At 40.7% G+C, this 23,272-nt stretch overlaps 1 protein-coding gene across 1 annotated transcript in view; it reads right to left on the reverse strand.

The window, feature by feature from the left end:
* The window catches only part of SND1 (staphylococcal nuclease and tudor domain containing 1), a 288,682-nt gene that overhangs the window by 122,969 nt on the left and 142,441 nt on the right, over nt 1–23,272 (reverse strand). The window lies entirely within an intron of this gene.

Consider the following 23,272-nt stretch of genomic DNA (forward strand, 5'->3'; position numbering starts at 1 on the left):
TGGTCTTTCAAACAGGCCCATGTTCCTTCACAAATGAGTAGACAAGGAATCTTGTCTAAGCTCTTTAGCAGTAAAGCAAGTTTGATTACTCCTAGCATTTAGCTGAAGGGTCTGAATTCATGGAGTACATACCTTACAAAGAATTGGGATTTGTGTCACGGTCTAGGGAAGTTTGCGCATTATAAGCTTGTCTTTTATTTCATCCAATATCAGCAACATTGAGGGCACAGATGAGTTAGACCAAAAGGCTGCTTTAGTCATCCTAGCACCTCACCCAGACATTAACCTATGGATCAATCACAAATTAAGTAATCCCACAGGTCTGTGGGCACTTTGTATTGCGTAGTGTTTTTCACAAAGGGAATGAATCTTGATCCATAATGGTTGCCGCTATGGAGAAAAGTACTGTGTCCTCATCCATGATTCTGTCATATAATCAAACACTGAAATCACTGCAAAAGAATTATGAATAGAATCAAGGACATCAGAACACAGGCAGAAACTATGAACACAAACTAGAAGGGAACATATTTAACAGATGCAACAAACAGCACCTTATGAATTCAGACCCATTTGCCTGGAGGAAAAAACCTTCAGGTACAACACTGCACCCAGTCAGCCAGTGTACACTGCACAGCCAGATGTTGCTGGTTTGTCAACACACTGCTTACCCGGGTCCCACACAAGCAGACGTGTTGTAAGTAAAGTAAACTTGAGGAGCCACACTTCATGTAACCAACAACTCTAATAGTTCAAGACGAGCTAGAGAACTGGTTTGATGCGTCCTTTTCAATATGCATTGGCCAGCCCAAACGTTTCTCTGGCTTGTCCTTGGGCACGTGGACAGAGCGTACTTGCCTCAGAGCAGAAATATAGAATCCACATGCAGGCCGAAAGGGAGAAGTAGAAGTTCTCCTAGGCATGAAGAATACACATGTCAGAATAGATCATGCCTCTAAGTGTTACCTCACTGGTCAAGGCCTCCTTATATTAAATTTAATAAAAAAAACATTGAAGACTAAGCCATAGCCTCTTACTGCCCTTGGCTATTAATACACAAAGTATTTCATTCTGCTTGAAGGGGCAGAGGGCAAAAAAGCTTTTTTTTTTAAATGGATAGGTTGTGAACAAATTTCATTAATCTTTTCCTTGTATGCAAAAGGAAAAATGGGAAACAGACAGCGGCTGCCTCCTGCTATAAAAGTATAGGCCGGCAGAAATGCAAAGGTAAGAGCACACGCCACTCTAGAATGGATGCTCCTAGCAGCTGTCTGTTACACAATATTATAGATGTGACTCCATTGGGGAGGAAAAAGCCACATAAGAAAGCAGTGATCGTACGGCATAGTTATATTGCTGCAGCTCAGTATCATGGAGGAAGAAATTAAAGTACCGGAAAGCATAGCAACACTGGATAAGCAAACAAGCGTATAACAGTAAAAAAAAAAAAAAGCAAATGATGTGAGCTGTAGTTTAAGGCCGATATATGGCACACAGTAGTGCATGTTTGGAAAAGTGCATAGTGTACATGAAATCACCCTGGGTCTAACACTGCACTAAATTCATTCTTCAAGGGACTAGGAACTGAAATATGCTCATTTTCTTGTATAAGTAATCCTCTGAGCAAAGAAGCACAATGTATGTGTATATCTGGCGTACCTACCTCCTGTGATTCCACATATTACCGTAACAGGACTACTTACACTGGCTGTTTTGTGGGTTTGTTTTTAAAAATGTCCTAAAAACCGCTCCTTTGTTTTGGTTTTCAGTTTATTCAAAACCAAAGATAACATTAGATATTTTGGTATAGGAGCCCTAACTGCATGGATTTTAATAAGTATGGTGGATTTGTACACAGGGTAAGGTGGAATCAAACTGACCCGGAATTTAAAATATTACCGGGACCAGGTAGAGATTTATACAGTAGAAATCCAGATTTGCTGCTCTTGTGCATTCAGGCCCCATAGCGCTGTAACAGAGCCTCATATCCTTCTTAAGAATAACTGCAGCCTACAGACTAAATTTCCATATCTTAAAAAAGGATGGAAATATGGAAATACCGTTCTATATTAGACACCAACATATACCAAAATAGCAAGAAGCCAGATCCATATCACATTATCTCAAATATGTAAATCGCATAAGAATTAAAGAAAAAGTCTCTTGGGAGGTGAGCAACTTGAACCGATGCACATTTAACAGGTCAACCATCTGAAGGCTACATTTTAATTTGCTTTGCCACACTCCACAGAAGCTGGGGTAGTTGTGGGACAAACACAATAAACTACATTATACATATTAAACACACACACACACTTATAATTGTGGGATTTAACATGTTTTAGTTGGCCAGAAATGCATTAGACTTGATAAAGGGAATTCCTAAATACTGTCCAATAATAAAAGGTAATACAAGATTCTGCATCACTGGACTAATACTGCTACAGTGTAGTGTGTATATACATATATATACACACACATTTATACACACACACAGACTGCTACATGTTTTACATGCTGTGTTCCCAAGACTTGCAATATCTGACACTCCGCATAGTGTATTATACGCAACGCTGCAGATCTTTCCATCAACTATAAAGAAATACTGCATAAACATTTGGAGGAAAAAAAAAAAGCACAAAATATGCCACTCAAACCATATCTGAATTATAACCAGGCCTGGAAAAGAAAGTGACTGCAAATTTGATAAAGCTGGAAATAAAGGTACTTTCATCCTAATGAAGCCATCACACTGGATAAATGCACTTTGTAGAGTTTATGCTGATAAACTGGATGTGTGCTATAATACACTCAACCTTTAATTGCAACACAGAAAAGTACTGGGAACATCCAAAGTCACTAACAAGGTGAGGTTGCTTAAGACAGCTTAATGTAAAAAGTAATCAGTCATGGCAAGACACAAGGCTACCATAAAGGGGTTTCCAGATGTTCTGTCCAAGGTCTTTTTAAGAAGCACAAAAACAGGCAATGTTGAGGGCCAGAGATGCAGTGGACAGCCAAGGAAACAAAAGCAGCTGGTGAGACACAGTTTTTGGCAGAGCAGTGGGATGTTGGTGCGCTCATCTACTGTCCGGTGAAGTCTTGTCAGAAGTGTTTTTCACAGAAGACTTATGGCCAAACAGCCATACGTTCAACGGATACAAGGCCAAACGAATACTATTCATGCAAACACAGGGACTGGGATGCTCTGGACTGATTAATCAAATATTTGGCTGTAGCAGAAGACAGTTTGTTCGCCAAAGCGCTGGAGAGTGGTACAAGAAAGAACGTTTCCAGCCAAGTGAAGCATGATTGTGCAAACGGAAGTGGCTGCATTTTTTGGAAAATTTGGTCAGAATTAATGGTCTCCTCAATGGCGATTAGTGCAGGCAGATATCCAACTACCCTGCAATACCATGAGGGAGGCATCTGATTGGCCCCAAATGTATTCTGCGACACGACCCCAAACATACAGCCAAGGTTATTAAGAACTATCTTCGGCATAGAGAACAAGGAGTCCTGGAAGTGATGGCATGCCCCCACAGAGCCCTGATCGCAACATCGGGTATGTTTGGAAACAGAAGAACTGAGGTTGCCTAACTATGGTTAGTTCTCCAAGGTTTTGGAACAATCTACCAGTTTAGTTCCTAAAAAAAACAAAAAAACCTAGAATAGATGCTGTTTCAAAGGAAACAAGGATTGATTTAGATTTTTTATTACAACATTTACATGCCTATTTTGGAAAGTACTCTTACTTTACAGTACTGTATATATACACATACATATTTTTTATACATAACCGACATATCTAAGCTTCACTACATAAGGCTCATTGTATGTGAAATGTAAGAACATGTACTGTGTTTTCTGCACCTGGGTTGGAGCTCTTTTGTATAGGCATCTCTGGAACAAATTGTTCTCTAGTGTAATTGTGCAAAAGTGTATATCAGCATTATATACAACAAATGTACAGCAGCAGATTTCAAGCAACGTGGAAAATTGGCTACACAGGAGGAAAAAATAAAGAAAAAACATTTTACGTACAATTAAGTAAGGAGTAATCTGTCAACTATAAATTGAAGAAATATTTGATGGTATGATGTGAGAGCACTTAACTCCTGCCTCCCAGACATCTGTACCGCTGCAACAACCGCTCGCCACCGGCTAGAGTTTCACATACCATGATTCCGAAGGGCAACGAGAAACAAGCGTCGAGGAACTGCACACTCCCTGCAACGTCGCTGGTACATTAGTTTCACCTAAGGCTGGTGATCGGTCATACAGCTAAGCTTTGAGAAGCTTCACTATCTCTGGGAATGGAGATAATGACTTTGCACCAGAGACATGTTTTGTCACCAAATACAGATACCAACATCTCAGCTTTTCCATCTAATTTGTAATTGTACGATACCCAAAAAGGGAATAGGACAGCTAGGATATAGAGAACTCCACCATTGCAGAAGCACCCAGAACATTTAAACTCTGTACGGTTATGCACATCTCAAGCAGTTGAGCATCTTAGTAATGAGTAATGTGAGCACCGAGGAACACTCATGTAAATGGGAGTCTAGCTCGCTCAACCACTGTAGACTATGCGTCAGAATTTATATCCCAACATACAGCGGTTACAATGAACCATTAGAGAAGCATTCTTAAAAAGCATAGAAGCTGGATTTACTTACTCCAAGGTAGTTAAAAAGTGTTTATAGAGGCAAAATTATATAATATATACACACATATACTTGAGTTGTTACTGAGTAAGACAACCGAACATCCCTTAATATTTCTGATGTCCGCATCTGGGGTGCATTTCAATCTTACCATAGATTTGTATCTAACCTGAAATGGTATAAAACAATAACTGTAGCCAGGAGGAGATGATCTAATACTCAGAAGAAGGGCTGTGAAGGGTGAATTATAGGTTGCCCTCTTCCCCACCACTGATATATGCAGACTCCCATCAATAACCTGCCAGAGCAAATTACTGTCACAGCCCAAGCACCAGTCCATAAATACGCAGCAGCGGCTACAAATCTTAAGAGCCTTTGCATGCCGGCAATGGGAAGGTTTTAATAAGTATCATAACTTGGTAGGATATGGGATACATTTACATTTAGAAAGGATGGGTGACTCAGGTTTGAAACAAAATACAAGATAACAAGTGTGCAAATGTGTATTTTCTCACACTAGACTAGCACCTGAAAGATTGTGTTTGGTTCTAGAGAATATTCTATAGAAGTAGATTTGTTCTGAAGCCATGAGCATGGATATGCCTATGCAATGCACATTGATGAGCAAAACATACGTTTTAGGTCTAATACATATATCGTACAGATTACATTACAAAAATGTCCACAGGGAGGCGCAATATGCAGCAATTGACATTTAGTGTCACATTAATTCTAGTGATAAATAGCTAGAAAGCAGGTCCAACCTTAGACAAGGTCATTCTAAAAACAAGAGTCAGATGCTTAGAAGTAATTAGGCAGTTTTTCTTTATCAAAGAGGTAGTATTTAAGTGGAACAACCTCCCACCAGAAGTGGTAGAGGCCAATACAGAGGGACTTTAAACATGCATCTATAGGCATAAAGCTATCCTGAATTTAAGACAAGACCAAGGACTGAATTAACCGAAGAGTCTCGCATCAGGTAAAATGGGCAGACTAGGTGGGCTGATGTAAAATTCTATGCCTCTAACCTTGGAGCTATCATCTAAGCAGTAACATTAGGGAAGCAAACAAAAGGTTCTGCATTTTTACGCTTCCCAACATTAAAATTTGTACTATGGCGTAGCATGGCAAATTGCAATGGCATAGAGCCAAATTACAAAGTCATAAAATGCCATCTGCTTTGTGCAGCATTTTTGACCTCTTCAAAGCCAAAGGTTTGAAAATCCTGACAATGTCTGCTGTGTGCTTTCAACGAGGAACCCCCTCACTATGTACCATGAGGCAGGGCCGGCCGAAGACTTAACGCCGCCTGGGGCGAAGTTTAAAACGCCGACGCCGGGGGGGGGGGGGCGGCATTTTAAACTTCGCCGACGCCATTATCTACCCCCGCCCCCCCGGTACTTACCTTTAAACAGTCCTGCGGCGAGTCTCCCTGCTCTGCCACGGTGCCGGCTTGTAATGCTGAGCGCCGGAAATTGACGTCACTTCCGGCACTCTGCATTACAAGCCGGCACCGGGACCGAACAGGGAGACTCGCCGCAGAGGAGAGAGAGAGGGGCGCCGAGCGGGTAAGCGAAAACCACTCGGTGCCCCTCTCTCTCTTCAAAAAAAACAAACAAAAAAGAAGCGCTTGGGGCGGCAAAGTGCCGCCCCTTCTAAAGTGCCGTCTGGGGCAATTGCCCCAGTCTGCCCCATTATAGGGCCGGCCCTGCCATGAGGCTGCCTTACGGGCCGCTGCATCAGGAACCAGGCAAAGTCAGTGCAACCAGAGCACAACAGTCAAAAACATGACGTTCACCACAGGTAAGCATGACACACATATAGCCTACAATTATACGGTATATTTACATGTAATCTATGCACAACTGACTTTCACCTAAATATTTTAATTTATACATTTTCTAGCAAATTGTTGAAGTGTGTTACATAATGTCAAGGTGTTACTTTTCTAACCAGACTTGCTTTATTGCTCCTTTCAGTACAAGCGTTTTAACCGGATGGAAGCCTCACTCCATGGAGTCCATGCTGTGGCAATTCTGTTCGGTACGTACCGACAGGTACACTCAGAGCCAGTGACTGACAACTGTTACGAGAAATGAACAACAAAGAGGGCTTGCTCTTCATACATATGCATCTTAATTCAATTAGGTGATTACATTTAATTATATTTTGTGAGTCATTTATTTCAGTTTTGCTTTGTAATCCATCATAAACTGAGTCTACCTGGTGGTGGGCAGCAAATTGAGTGGAATTAGCATTTTAATTGATGTTACATGAGACAACTCTGCTATTTAACAGCTGTTAAGTGGTGTTAATTGGGAGCTGCAGCCCACAGCTTGGCAGAGTTTGTGCACACAACTGAAAAAAATAAGAAAAAAAAGTATAATTGTGTGTACACAAAACTCCAAATGTAAGGCTGGAAAGTCCACTTCACTGGCCACTCAGCTCATCGCTGTACAACCTACATATTCAAACACAAAGCAGGGCTGAAAAAGCATGGATATGATGTCCTAATGAGTAGGCAGTACCAGGAGGTCGCAGGATGGAAGCACTGTTCCAAGAGGGGGTGGTCACAAGAAGTCATCTCTAGACCCCAGACATTATGTTACAATATGAGCCAGGAGAAGGTGCTTCTGCTGTCTGAATTCAGGTTATTTTCAATGCACACAAGAATACAAGAATTAAGCACAGCAGTATTTATGATTGAAAAATTGTTCTAATAAAATAGTGATAGCTATGTATTTTGTGTGCCCCACATCCTTTAAAGGATCTTTAGACTTAATAGGGACCCTAAGAAACTGCTTAATCGCCTGATACATACTTATAATCTCATTACCATAACTAAAAAATATAGCTGAGCAGTATAAAGACTGATTTAACAGGAACACCTTCTCAAAAACACAAAATAAAATGCATCACAAAAATTAAGCGGGTTGGTTATAGGGGTGTTATTTCATACACATAATAAATTGGTTGATATTAGAACCTACTTAATCCTACTTGTACATAAAAAAAAAAAAAGAAAACTGCCAGAGTACCACTAAATAAATCCAAGAGTCTCGCTTAATGGCCCCAGTCCATGCCACAATAAAAAAATGCATGCATCCTATAGTGGGAGGCTCAAACATGTGCTGGTTTCTTTTCCCAGGCAGTTTCATTATCCCTGAAGTGCACTTAATCTTAATCTTTAGGGTTAGAGTTTGTCATCACAGTATCAAAGCAGTTAGTGTTCTAGTTCTTGCAGGTAGCATTGTCTAATTGTTAATTTCTTAACCATTGAAGATAAAAAGCTCAAGGTCGCCAGGTGCACAGAATGTAATAGGGATCAAAGTTCCCTCTTAAAACATTTACCAGGAAACATACAGATTTCTATAGTTTTCTTCCAACTCAGTGCTACACACAATGACCTTTATTCTCAGTGGCACCATTTTCAGTTTTTTTTTAATCGAATATTGCCCCTTCTTATATCGCATATACCGTATAAGCCTTGAATGTTTTTTATACGTAAGAAAATGTTCTGGTAATCACAGCTGATTAGCACAGGCTCCGATGTCTGTGTGGCAGACACGAGTAGTGCTTGGCTGCATCGAACCCATTCTTGGTTCAACTTACTTCATACCCCCTTTTGAGTCTATGGGAGGGAAGCCACCCACCGAACCACACCAGAACCTCATACTCCAACTTCCCTTAAGTACCATGAGAGGGGTTTCTGGCAGCATGCACAGTACCCAAACCTGGGACTGTAGCCCAAGGCTTCTGGTTAGATCTTCAATCTTAGGGCAGGGTAGAAACTTTACCCCCTTTGCCCACTACCCCAATCCCAAAGGTTGCTTAGCCCATTTCTCATGCCTTAGAGGTCTATTGAGCAGGCTCCACTCCCTGATTGAAACGACACCCCATGGAAGAAGGGGAACTCCATGCAGCCAACTCGGGAAATTACCAGATATTTTACGGAGGTGGAGATTTTTAATGTAATCAAGAGATCCAATAATGAAATATCTCGGAAACGTATATATAGGCTGTAAGAACTAAGCCCAGCTCATCCAGTACCAAACTTCAGGTACTTCATAATTTTACATATTGCGGAACGAAACTAGGCTCCCATGATCTCCTTTAGCACTCAGCACTGCGCCCCTGTACAAGCAGCACTGCAGTAAATTTATGCTTCAAGTTTGCTTGTGCAATGTAACCACTGCAGTGATTAGGAGAGCCCTTGTGCTTAGATTGTAAATACAAAGTGAGCAGGATAAAGTCAGTGCATTGTTAATCATTTTAAATTCAGAAATACACCCTGTAGAATGTGCCAGCACTGGGCAAACATATATATTTCACTGGTTGATTTATTTGTATCTGCCAATGTGATTGCTATAGACATCAAAATGCAGCTTATTCTGGGGATAAAGCGGATGTCACATCCAAGTTTCTCAAGCTTAACAGGAAGGAAGGTTGGCAATGCCAACTGCTGCAAAGCTGGCTGTGCCACACATCAAAAGTTGGCAAGTGTGTCTCAGTGAGAGTTGCCAGTGAGAGGAGCCCAAGCTAAAGAAGTTTGCATGCTGGATAGAAGATTAGCAATCTTGGATATAAATAAGCTCGGCAAACTAAATTAAGTGATTCCCAGTGGCCATCTATAACTATGAATCTACAGTTTGGGTCAAAAGGAGTGGATCACTGCATACCATTTATGTCTCACCAAACAGCCCAACATTTCTAATGCTTTAGGTGTGAGGCTAGGGATTTACCAAAACTTTGAATTTGGCACTTAGAATTTTCCACAATGTAAACACTTTCTGCTGTTTCTACACATATTGCGATGAACTCATACCTGACAAACATTTCAAACACTTAGAATTTAAGGATATTAGAAGTGGGATCTACGCACATGGTAGATATACTGTCTGTAAAGGTCATATAGATTAGTTCTTTATTTCAGGAGCACAACCTTCCATCTAAATTTAGAGGGATACATGTCCACATCAAAGAATTCTCCGCCTACATAAATCTAAGCTATTTTGTATTTACGGTTTCAAGCATTTACTCAAAAATCAAGAGTTGTGCTTGAGCAATTATCAGTACACATACAGAGAGAGACATGCCAAGTATTAAAAGATGTTGATCACATGAGTTTAACTTTGATTTTGACCCCCTGTTAGTGCTGGAAATATTTAATATGCTGTTGATTCACTAAATACACTCAATTTGTGATTTCTGTCAGCTTTGAAATAACACTATTTTGTCAATAATGGGCAGTTATAGATATAAATAAATCATGGTTCTCTGAACCACATAATGACAGCAGAATGCAAATTGTCCGTTACTGCGCCCACCTCTGACATGAGGTGGACAGATGGCAGTGACCCCTGGGGTGTGGATCCTGCCTGGCACGCCACAAGACTTGGACACCAAATACAAGCTGAACGTCTCCACAGACACCAGCACAAGGCCCCAGGAGCAGCTGTGGCTTTTACTAACACTGATCCAACGTTTTAGAGAGCATTTCCTCCAGATACTGGGCCCAGTTTATTACTTTCCAACACAAGCTAATACTGGCTTGCTAATAAACTACAAAGGCATATATGTAAGGGACGCTTAGCCCTTTAAGCCTGAAGGGATAACCGACTCAGGGTAAATCCTATACATTACCAGGTACTAAGAATGCATGTTCAGAAACCCGAAGAGGGCATAATTCCATATTCTGTTTTAACCACTCCAAGTACATATTCACAAGACAGGCTTTGCTCAATGTCTGGTATTCAAAGCTACCGCATCTGGAATCGTTAAGATGACCAATTGATTTTGTCTGGTCTTGTATATGTATTGTATAGCAGAATATTTACTTAAGTAATACATCCCCAGGCTTGTTAGTAGGGAATCCAAATATGTCAGAATATATTCTGAACAGAAATAAAAAATGTGATCAAGTGTTTATTAATGGATAGACAACACAAGCTATTGGCTACTATTAACCCAAAAAAAACTTCAGGTACCACTAATGGTGTCCAGCTCCAGCGCTGTTTCGCATAAGGTCCTATGATAGTTTAAGCAGTTTGGCACACATTTTGGAATTGTGTTGCAGTTCATTGTACAGATACAATGGAAACATTTAATGGAAAAAAATTTAATTGCCAGGTCCCCAACAGGAGACTGCACAATCCTTCAGCGACACAGTGGTTAACACTCAGCACTGCTCTCACAAAAGAGTTCATTTAAACTTCTGCGAAACAGGATCTGAAGTCTGAGCAGGGAGGAGATCCCCTATTGGGATGCTAGATTTTTTAACATAAAAACAACGCACTTCAGTGTCAATCTGCATATAGGAACTCCTTCAATCACAGACATAATGGCTCTGCCAGCCGGAACACAAGATTTTCAGAGAAAAGAAAGGAAAAGAAAAAAAATATCAGACCGGCTCATTCTACCCGAATGAGAGCTTCCTCTCATTTGCTTTATTCATAAGATGCGATATTTTGATTGCAGGAAGAATTTCTGACTTCCAATTATCCAAGTCAGCCCTGATATCAAGGCGATGCAGGGAGAGGGGAAAGGAGAGTCGGAAAAGGAAAATATTTCACTGTAACTAAAATAAAGTAGCCTTAGACAAGAGACATTGAGGATAATCCATAAGATTCCTTTGCACTGGAAACGGAATGGGCTTGCAGACAATGTGACATGAGATAACCGGCCTTTACTTCACAGAAAGCAATCACAAGACTAGGCATGCCTGCCGGGCCGGCCATAGGAAGTGTCCAGTTGGCCTCTGGGTTAACGCCTCTTTTGCACTTGCACAAAGCATCTAATTTTAAACATTCACAACATGGATCCCCACATTATAGGGATCAGTATAGACCAGGACCGCCTGTCTCTAATAACTACAATGACCATGAACAACAAATCAGCATTATATAGGTTAGTCTCAGGACTAACATGACCGAGGCACTGACAGGTCGGAAGGCCGTGTTGCCGATCCAGGAAAAATGCCTTTTGTTAAACTTAATACAGAAGATCTGCAACTTATAAGAGTTTTGTTTGAAGTTACACACGATAATCTTACCTTCATAATAAAAAATGTAAACTTAAGGGATTGTCAGACACTCGTCATATTAATAAAATATTTGTCTCCATACATTACACTCGGCACTCGGAAACTGAAGTAGGTCTACGTTGTTCTTCCGTTCTGCTGGCGTCTTTGTAGCACTAGATGTTGGAAGCCCTTTATCGAAGGTTCATCAAGCACCCTGGGGAAAACAATTCTGTTCCCTCATATATTTATTCATGCCAGACAGCAGAATGCTACGGCTCGTGTTCTGTCTGCTTCATGCACGTATGAAGTTTCTAAACAAGCTTTCAAAGCGCTTCTCCCAACCATTCTTGCTTGGCATTGTTTGGAGCTGGGAAATCATGCAGCTTTGTTAAGATTGCAAAGAAATATACAAATGAAAATGTAGGCACTCAGCACTACAGTGAGAAATGCAGCTTGCAAGTAAGAGACGGAGGTAACTGATCTCATACAGACACAGCCACATGCACACGATATATGTGTATATAATAAGATCCAATAAAGGGGACATTTGCTAAAGTACAAGGAAGAGCGTTTTTGCGCTTGGTAACAATATGCAAGTCAATGAACAGATTAAAATCCTATTGTTGCCGATAAATTGGTTTGTGGCATTTGTATATACTTAAATATAACGGATCGTTATTTCACTTTAAGCATAGCTTCTATTGATATCGTAAAAAATAATGTGCTGTCCTTCACACATGCAGAAGCTATGCTAACATTAAAGCTCACTTTCCTAACATAAAATGTATTCCCAGTCACACCTCGGTGACTTTAGTGTAAAAATTATTCATATGAATGAGAGGAATCGCACAAAACCTGCTAAAATATACAATTTACAGCACTACAAACGCAATATGATACGTGGTTAACCAACATTACATATATCAAGCACCTGCTCTAGGGGAGCGAAAATTAAGATTGACAATAAATCTTAACACACATTAAGACACAGAGTCCTGCTCTTGTGAGCTTACAATCTATTACCTACAAAACACCTTTTCCTTGTTCCTACGTGTTGACATTATCTGCGGAGGGCGCTATAAGAACCTGCGGAATGTCACATTTGCTTTCGGCCAGCAGATTGTCAGGGACCCAAATGACCACCTAAAGATTTGTTTTACATGCCAAGACCGCTAGCAGATTTGCCAGCAAAGGGGTTGAGATGCTACAGCGCTGTTGTGCGGCAAAGGATTGTGGGTCTGCTTTAGAAATGGTCTGGCACAGTGCAGCTGTTGTTCCAATGCAAACGTGAATTTGAAAGGCCAAATACCCCACACTTCTCTATTCAGGCGTCCTTAATAAAAGCACTATTGAGCATTCGGGAAGAAATACAGGATCTTTATAAAGCTGGATCACTGCTGACTCTGTCCAAATTCTCTTTTTTTCTATTGATTCGGTTTCTTCTACTATGAGCTAATTATCATTGCTTTTATCATTCAAACTGTATTCCTCATTGTGAGAAGCTACAGTAGGAAGATTTGAGTTCTCATATGCTTTGCACAAGATCACCAAACTAAAGGGGATGCATTAGTTTTATCACTATAAGGCTAAACTAGCACATTAGCAATGAGATGTAATTAACGCTAGCAACCATCCCAGCTTTAATCCTCATGTCCGATGCCAAGGCCTTAGTTTGGATTTAGTCAAATTACTACGCACGTGTCATCAGGTCTGGATGTGCAGCTGTAAAGCAAGGTGCCAGGTCTGGACCTAATGTGTGGCCATTTCCGTTAGCATCACACTGATCGCAGGAGTCACCGAGGTGCTTACATACGCAGAAGCATAAAGCCCCCCTGCTCATCTCCAACGCCTCTTCAAGGCGGCAGGGACATTGTATCTCCTGCTCATGAGCACCAGGCAGAGGCCAAATTGACCCAGCAGGGAACACTTGATAAGGAAGGGATAGGAGCTCAGAGCACAGCATGAGAAACCACCGGTTCTTAAATACAGCCAGACTGCATAACATGATAACCACTACACACGCATCCAAGTCAGCAAAGCCATCAACATGCAGCATGTTATATACACACATACACAAAACTAGTATAAGCTGCTTAACATGCACAATTTTGCACACATTGTAAGCCACAGTAGATTGATGGGGTTTATTTATAAAACGATGACGTGGCCTCAGCACACAGACTGAATATTCCTTCTCACTACTCAACCTCTTGGCTGCTATGCTGATAAAACCATGTTCTGTACTTTGCACCAAACCAGTTCATGAATAAACCCCGATACGGTGTGCAATACCAACGCATCTACAAGTTATCATGCATTAATAGGAAGCCATGCCGGAAAAGGAAATGTTACTAGAGGTGAAAGAACGTTAACACTGTTCAATACGTTGCATCCACATAACACAACAAACGGACTCAAACTAAACTTGCAGACTACCTTCCCCCCTTGACGCTTCATGAAAAACCACTTATTAAAAGCTTGCTGTAGTCTAAATGTATAAACGAGTGCCAGATTTTAAGCATGCAGGTAATTTGGTTAAATAACAAAACGCAGAGGGAGAAAGCTGCCCCCCATTTATTTTGCATTAACAATAAAAGAAAATGCTGCGTATAGCGCATGCACGCACATGGAGCCCGGCTATACATTCCTGCTCACGCCGAGGGCAGCACAAAGCTGCTTCTCATGCACATTTACAGACGCTAATAATTCCTATATGGGCCAATTAACACATTTTATCACTGAGAATAAGTCTTGAGGGATGGGAGGAAGGAGTTACCAAACAATGAACACAGATGGTGCGCACGGTTTCTAAAGATACAAGAACCAATGTTTGTTATGTCGCGGCTATAAACGTTAGAGGAGTAAGCTTTTTACTTGTTTATGGCAAGTGCGTCAAACGGTAAAACGTAAAAGCGCTTCTACTACTGCCCGGAGAGAAATAACAGCACGAAGGCCGCTGTTCCTGCAGGGTAAGGTCAAAGTGGTTTGTTGAAGGGACATGGTGCCGTGCCATGACAGTGCTGTATCGATTTGTTTACAGCAATGTTGTGTGTTTGCAGCTCAAGAAAATATATAAAAAACACACACATAAAACAGGTGACCTTGAAGCACTCTCAGGGCTGCAATTACAGATCGCTCTGAACTCCGCGGTCACTTCATTGCTTTCTACTCCCAAATGGCCCATGTTCTTTACCAGGAACAGCAAGATGCTACGACAATGAGAGCGCTGAACTTCTCCACTGCCAGCAGGGGCATTAATGGTGGGAGTGGGGAGGAATCAGAAATCCATTTTGCAGACACACGTAGCAGCTAAGCAGTTAACAGCAGCACCGTGGATCACGTTAAAGACTGCTGTACGTTTGCAGCCTATTCTTTGAACTTTTAAACCTTTGCTTAGAATCTTCTTTTAGGACGAAGCCACCACAATCCGCTAAAAACTCTCCTGGTTCAAATCAGTCAACTCTGGCCAGCCGTAACCTGCACTTGATTTACTACATAATGTTTTGTTGTCCCAGTAGCTTTGGACACTTTTAGCTCATTTTTCCCCTAAACTCTGCTCTTCTTCTGAAGCAGCCACAACATGCCTTACATTACAAGATGTGAGGAAAGATTAAAATGGAGCAAAAAGGCCTGTGCCCCAGTAGATGTCATTCAAGGTTGCATCTCCTGGGCACCAAATATATGGAGGACAGAAATGTTCAACAGAATAAATGAGTCCCATAGGGCTGTTGCTCCACAACTTCCTGGTTCTCTAATCTTGCCCTAGGAACCAACTGAGAAAAAGAAAGATTATATCTCCTAATAGAAGCTCCATAAGGAAATCTGGAAGTTACAACCTCCCTTGTCATTTTCTTAGCAGAAACAGTAAGCTCTTTTGAGCAGGGCCCTCTTCACTCTATGTATCATCTTGTTACATTATGTACCAATTATATCCTGCCTACCCTTTGTACAGCGCTGCAGAATCTGAGGCGCTATATAAAAATAAATGCCAGAATGTATTTTGTACAGAATAATTTATTGCCGTCCTCCAACTTCCACTTTAAACTCTATTAATCTTTGAAGCGACTTCTCTGCTGATTAATTCCACCAGCATCCTATAGAATATCACCATGGAAGCAAATTTAGAGATGCACTCTGCCTAAACACAGCGGTTAATCGCTTCCCTAACAAATAAACTAAATTAACCATGGCAAATCTATGCGGCAGAGAGGTATTTACTGGGCCAGGGAGAGTGAATGTTAAGAGTGGATAAGGGGGTGACCTAATTATATGTGCAGATTACCAAGGGACCTAGACCCATGCTCTATTAAAGCAGCTCACGGGTCTAGGAGGCAACATTTTACATGGAGGCTGATAATGCCACATTCTGGGTAAGATACAAGGCATACCCAAGCGTTTGACACCACTTCAGATCATTTAAAATAAAGTGTATCCAGATTAACGTAGATCTTGACATGAACCTAGTCATTAGCTTTGCGAAGAGCTTGATTAGCCCCAACAGCTCTCAGAATATGGCTTTAGATCACATTCCCCATAGGACTGCAGCAAGCAAGATGTTTGCATGAAAATGATACCCTGACGAAACTACATACGATCTACGTATAAATATTCACAGATTTTTTTTTAAAATGCATTCTAGGAAATGTTGATTTCCTTTAAGATTTATGACCAGTCATTTGAGAATTGATATGGCATCCAATATTGTTCTTTGGTACCCATATGCCAACGATTGAAAGGATTGTGTATGGTGAGCTAGTAGACCAGCTGGGTTTTCAAATGTCAAACTACCAAACAAAAAACACACTGGGAACCCTTTAACTGGGACTAGTTTAAAGCATGTTGCAATCTTCAGTATGGCACAGAATTTATATATGGTTTTAATACTCTTGCTAATAAATCAATCTACCTATATCAATCTAGCCATGGATTGAGATGACAGAGTTCCCCATTACCTAGGCCCATATTAAAATTACCATTGTTCTGCATGAAACATTGTGTGCCCCAATGAAAAAGAGCAACAATAAAACCCTTCATTAGTCCATTAGCCTTTATAAGGAACAGGTTACTAGCTTGCCTGTTCTTGGTATAAGTGTGCCACATGAGGCTGTGAACACCGATCCAATGAGCACAGCGACAAAGAGCTCCGACAAGGGGGATACTAAAAGCAGGGATGCATTTTCATTTATTTGCCTAGCGAATACAAATGAGTCTCGTAGCCGTAACACCGCAGGGCTAGGCTGGGTCAGAGGTTGGCATATGTAACCGCTGGATTCTAAATTGACAGCAAAGTGGCTATATCATTTTAGAGGGCAGCACTTATTGGCAATTATATGCTAGGCTCACAATAAAGTAAGTGCAGCATGCACTGCCAGGCGGGCTACAAAGTGCTGCAGCATACAAGTCATTTGCCTCTAATAGAAGCCTGCGTGTTTATTTTTAAGGAATCAAAACTCATTATCTATTTCCTAGTACGAACAAAAAGAAATAAATATGCTCATAATGTGTATGGCCATAAAGGCAGGTTACCTGGGAGGACTGCACTTTACAGTAAACGGACCTCACAGGATTCTATGATAAACCAATCGGATTTTTTAACTCTTTAACAGTCCATCGTAAGGATGTTTATTCCCTAAAGGGAGAGTTATGGTTTTAACGATTCATTTTGGCAGGTTTCCCCAGAAAGAAGGGCTGAGCTGGCCCTTTACCATGTAGAACTGATTGTGAAAGGAGAATGAATCCCTTTTTTAACTATATATTTTGTGTAACAGAAGTTTCACAGGGGCTGGATCATCATAATATTTAGGCATGTCAAAACACTTTCAAACTCCTCCTTCCATTATGGGAAAAGGCCCACCTGGTATAATGAGATGCCATTACATCAGTAAAATAATTCTGCACTAGACTGTGACCCTGAAAAAATAGCCCTGAGTTAACATGTATTATATTCACAAAGCCAACAGATTTCTCAAGCATGAATGGAAGCATGCAATCACTGTCCCCGTATCACGCAGAACGATGAAGCTCAAGGTCCTTGGGATAAAAAAAAGTTTATATTTATATATACAAATCAATTATAACCAGTCATTTCATGTTATCAACAGCCCTTTATCACAGTCCTGCAGGCCATAGAGACGTTCCATTAGCCAAACACCTCTCCTTTATGATTGCAGGTATCTGTGTGTTGGGTTAACAGCGCACTTCACCAAAAAGTTATTTTACATGGACTTTGCTTTCATTATCCGACATGGACAGATTACAGAGGGAAGACTGGAGAGTTTGGTTAATTTCTGTTGAGTAAACATTTCACTTCAGTGCAGACATCTCGTCAACTTAATCGGACAGACTATCATCTTCCTTGAAGAAATGCTTTAAGCATTTAGGAAAGTCTGTTGTGGGAGATATTCTTTTTCCTTAAGTTGACTTTTTTTCATATAAAGTCAAACCTGTGATTAGGGAGAACGCAATGATGTAGGTTGCTATGGAAACTGGGATTAAATATACCGTCTAGCAACTTCAGAGGAGCCCAGAGCTGTCCATTAGCAGGTACTAAAGCTCCCTCTACTTTACATTTGCAGACAAACCTACTCAGAATTGCACAGCACTGCGGAGAAAAGCAGGGGCTTTCCCTCATGTAACATGTATACACAGTCACAAAATCGGGAATTTCCTCCAAAATGACAGATGCCTTCCCAAGCAATAACTCAACTTAGCCTCAAACGCTAAAAACAACACTTTCGGTTCAAGCACCCATTTTAATACGTATTAAGACATCTAGCTACTTCTGAATGGAAGCTGGCTAGCGTGATAGAGGCACTCTTTATAGCAGCAGATCACCAAGCATTTCAAACCACTCAACGAAATCAAGGTCGAATCTTTTTAAAATATAAACCAGAGGAAGGAGGCAAGCAGGCAGCACCTATTAAACTGCGTCTGAAAAGGCAAGGGAGCTAAGTTAATTTAGATCTGTGGCTGAAAGCATTAAATACATGTATATTTTATATAGTAGAGGGGCAGCATTTACACGTATGTATATTTCATATAGTAGAGGGACAGCATTTACACTGATGTATATTTTATATAGTAGAGGGGCAGCATTTACACGGATGTATATTTCATATAGTAGAGGGACAGCATTTACACGTATGTATATTTTATATAGTAGAGGGACAGCATTTACACGGATGTATGTATATTTTATATAGTAGAGGGGCAGCATTTACACGTATGTATATTTCATATAGTAGAGGGACAGCATTTACACGTATGTATATTTCATATAGTAGAGGGGCAGCATTTACACGTATGTATATTTCATATAGTAGAGGGACAGCATTTACACGTATGTATATTTCATATAGTAGAGGGGCAGCATTTACACGTATGTATATTTCATATAGTAGAGGGGCAGCATTTACACGTATGTATATTTCATATAGTAGAGGGGCAGCATTTACACGTATGTATATTTTATATAGTAGAGGGACAGCATTTACACTGATGTATATTTTATATAGTAGAGGGGCAGCATTTACACGGATGTATATTTCATATAGTAGAGGGGCAGCATTTACACGTATGTATATTTTATATAGTAGAGGGACAGCATTTACACTGATGTATATTTTATATAGTAGAGGGGCAGCATTTACACGGATGTATATTTCATATAGTAAAATTACAAACCATCATTCATCAATATAAGGGAATGATGGAGTAAGGCTGGGGAGCCCCAAAGCTAAAACTGGAAGATCCCATCCTTGGACACCTGCTGGCAGTAAAGAGGAGTGAGCTCCAATATGCAGCATAAGGCATTTAACAGAGCCCACCTGATCTTACGCAAACATACAGTATCTAATTGGCTTTTATATATTATTGGCTAATATTGGAAGGACCTGTGAACCTGCGGCATTTTTTTCCCACTGATACCATTGCGGTGGATTTATATTTGAAATACAATGGCTGGTACAGGTCTGATAAGAGCACTTATTAGAAAATAAAAAGGAGGGGGTACAATAAGCAGACATTAAACACTAAGCCTGCGCAAGCCTCCAGGCACACCCCACGTAGGGCGGAAAAAAAAGTCATTAATGGTTCATGATTAAGGGGAAACCTCTATACCAGCTTCTTTTACACAAGGTTAATTGTTCTGTATTATGTTTTCCCAAAAAAGGCTAATTCTGAGCAGAGTAAAGCCGAATCAATGTGACTCATTGCAGAGATCCAAGATGCTCAGATAGTGCCCCCTTAAATTGAATTTGCATAAAAATGCAATCCAATTATAGAAAGCAAAAGGAATTTGTATCAGTAGACCTTATAATTGCTTAATTAAGAATGGAAACAGCTAACGCGATCACACCAACGTCTGGCTGATTCATTATCACAACAGCCACGGCAGTGCAAGGTTCTTCCCTAAAAACATACATCTCTTCTAACTGAAATTTTTCTGGTCGCCAGGCCTTTGCATGGGGCTACAAACACTTTACTTTGCGAGTTTGCTATATACGGCTAGCGCCAAGAACTTGCTACACACGTACACACGTACACACGTACACACGTACACACGTACACACGTACACGCTCTCCCTGGAAACACAAAGTGATCAACGTCACGAACAAACTAAATCAATGTTACAAATAGAAAATAAATAAATATAGAGAGTGTGTTGGGGAGCTGCTGGGTTAATAAAATGTCACAACACAGAGCTGGTTCTCTGTTTTAAAAGCTCTTACACATTGCCGAGGCAGAAGCAGAAAAAAGTTAAGAAAAAAGTGACAAGCCACCGCAAACTTTAAACGGTTAAGACTGTCTTCCCTCCCAGTCTGCAGCTGATTGGACAAATCACCAAGTCGGTTCTTTATCCTTCCCGTGTGCCCAGAGGGGGGCTATGAGCACGTAGAAATGAGTAAATAGCTGCACAGCAAAAAAGAAAAACACAACCGCAATCTAGCTGGCAGCTGGGTGCCAGGACAGCAGAAATGTGTTACACACAGGAGGAGGGATAGGTGGAGCGTATCAGGGTTTCAGCGAGACACCAAAGGGAAGTAAAAGATAGCACGGAAACGGAAGATGAGATATAAGATGCTGGAAACAAGAGGTTAAACTGGTATGTGGTCAGAGCAGACATCAAGTACACGTGGTATCTCTGTAGATATGTGGAATATCCTCCTGGAAGAGGGGATGGGGAAAAACCTACAGGAGAAGTCTGCTGATGGACATTGCATGTTTCCATACCTTCTATTGGCATTTGATAATTTCAAACAACGTCTGCATGGAAAATATCCAGTATTGCTGACATCATCCACTTCCAATCAGATTAGCCTAGCATCACCTGTGAGGAGACCTCACTCCCCCGTCTGCGCAGTTATTAAGTAAATATCCTGTCACAGGGAAAGATTTCTAGCACGGCTGCCTGGATCTGTGTAAGGCTGATGTGCGGTATGCACGGTTACCAAGGAGCACAATTTCTATCAGACAGGCTTGCCAAATATTCCACATGACGTCTTCAGAACACAGGCATACTCAACAATAGGTTAACACTAGGATAAATTAACACAAATTATTAAGTGCATATGATTAAGCGCACATGCACATTTTGCCCAATTTGTAAGCCTGATAGTCAGTGACCACTTGATGTTTAGTGTGGTCAGATAACTAGAGTAAGCACACTGTCTCACCAAAAAAACACATGGAGAACATTAAGACCACTAAACACTGTCTGATATTGAAATGCCTCTAACTAGAATGTGTGCTTATTTCTTCATTGTACGGGTGCAGACCAACATTTCATTGTTAAACTTGGTCAATTATATTGATTTGTTATAGCCTTCCAAATAGCTTGGTGAAGAAATACTGCAGGCAAATCATGTACCCACAGTGAGAAATGGGCATCCATAAGATCTTGGGCATTTAAACATCCTCAGTTATGTACAACAAACTTGTTGGAATTTATGTGGTTCTTGTAGTCAAATGGATGCATTCACAAACGTATGAGTCAGTGGCAGCTCTCTTCTACAAGATGAGCCTCACCATGTATTTTGCTAGGTGCAACTAGACGGATGTCAGGGAACCTTAACCCTTCCTGCAAACTCTGATTAGTTGGTACATTCAGAATTAAAGCCTATTTATGGCTAAACAGAGAATATGAGACAACTCTTCTTTTGACTCGGGGTAGATGTCAGAGAAAACTGGAACTTTGGTGAGAACTAGACAGGTGGTATTTCTAGTGTACTATATGGTTTTAAGAGCTCAGAAACGGTGTCCAGAGAAATCCACAGATAAGTCTCATATGGCTGGTTCTATGATCAGACCTAATTAAAGCTTTTACTTGAGCTCCCCAAAGAGTGGAGACCCTCTGCCTTCACCGCATAGAGCTGGTAAAATATGCAGCTTGGGAAGTACAAATAAATGCCCAGCATGGATCCAATATAAGTGAGTGCCTTGTTGCTAGGAGATAAATTATTCACACGCTGGAAATCCCACATGCAAAAGAAACGTTATAGGAGCAGGTGAAAAATAACTTACTGCATGAAAAATCAAGCAGCAGCAGTTTAAAAGTGCCATGTTTGAGGAACTCTAGACTCATAAGGAAAAAAGAAAGATGGCCAGATTCCCAGATGGCCAAAAATGGTATTGGTAAAGTAAGCTTAAAGGAGGGCTCCCAAAGTTTTCTTTAAAAAAAATGTAAATACAATGTCATCTGTACATATGCTACATGTATGTGCTCTGTTACTACTACCTGGACAAACCAGATCCTTACAGGTTAAACATTCATGCTGCTGTAGTTTAATTACAAAACTACGTTTGTAAACTTTCATTGAAACTATGAAATCAAAATTAGAGGCTAAAAAAAACAGTAAGGTCTGTCAAATCCCAATTCAGTACACACTCCTACAGGATTATGATATCAGCAGGTAGGCCATGTTCTGTATAAAGGCCAGGATGGATATTTTCTTAAATTGAAATAAACACTGGAGGTTGCATTCTAGGAAAAGTCTCCCCTCTGCTTCCAAACTGGATTGTGCGGCTACAAATAAAACTGAACTGATTAGCCCGTCAGCGGGAGAGAAACAAGAATGGTTCTGCCTCTGGTGAATAAGCTGAAAATGACTCTAGGGCAAGCATCAGGTCATCTGGTCATAGCTGGTTGAGAAATATTAAATACAAATAAAAACGTGGAAAAAAGAAGCCTTTTGAATCAATTGACAGTGTAGGGTCAGTGACACTAAGCTTTTCATGCTAGAGGTGCTTGGGGCACAGAGTACTCACTGCACGTGTGGCAATTACAGAGTTAAGATGCAGTGAGGATGTATTTGGTACCAGTCCAACATGAGACCTGCATACAATATTTGCCAACTCTGGTACACCGGAAAAGTGAATCAAAAAGTCCATGGAAAATAGGGAGATGGTGGGCAACAGCACACAGGAATCAAAAAAGCACAGATGGATAATAAAAAACAAGCTTTTGCAAGCTATAGATAATTGCCACCATGCGATGGGGGAAGTTTGGTTTCAGTCAGCTGCTATATCAATCTTTTTCCATTAGGACAAGCAGCCTTTGTTTTGCAAGAAAAAGCACCTCAC

This window comes from Spea bombifrons, chromosome 4 (genome assembly GCF_027358695.1).
Source record: "Spea bombifrons isolate aSpeBom1 chromosome 4, aSpeBom1.2.pri, whole genome shotgun sequence".
In the NCBI taxonomy this organism is placed as follows: domain Eukaryota; kingdom Metazoa; phylum Chordata; class Amphibia; order Anura; family Pelobatidae; genus Spea; species Spea bombifrons.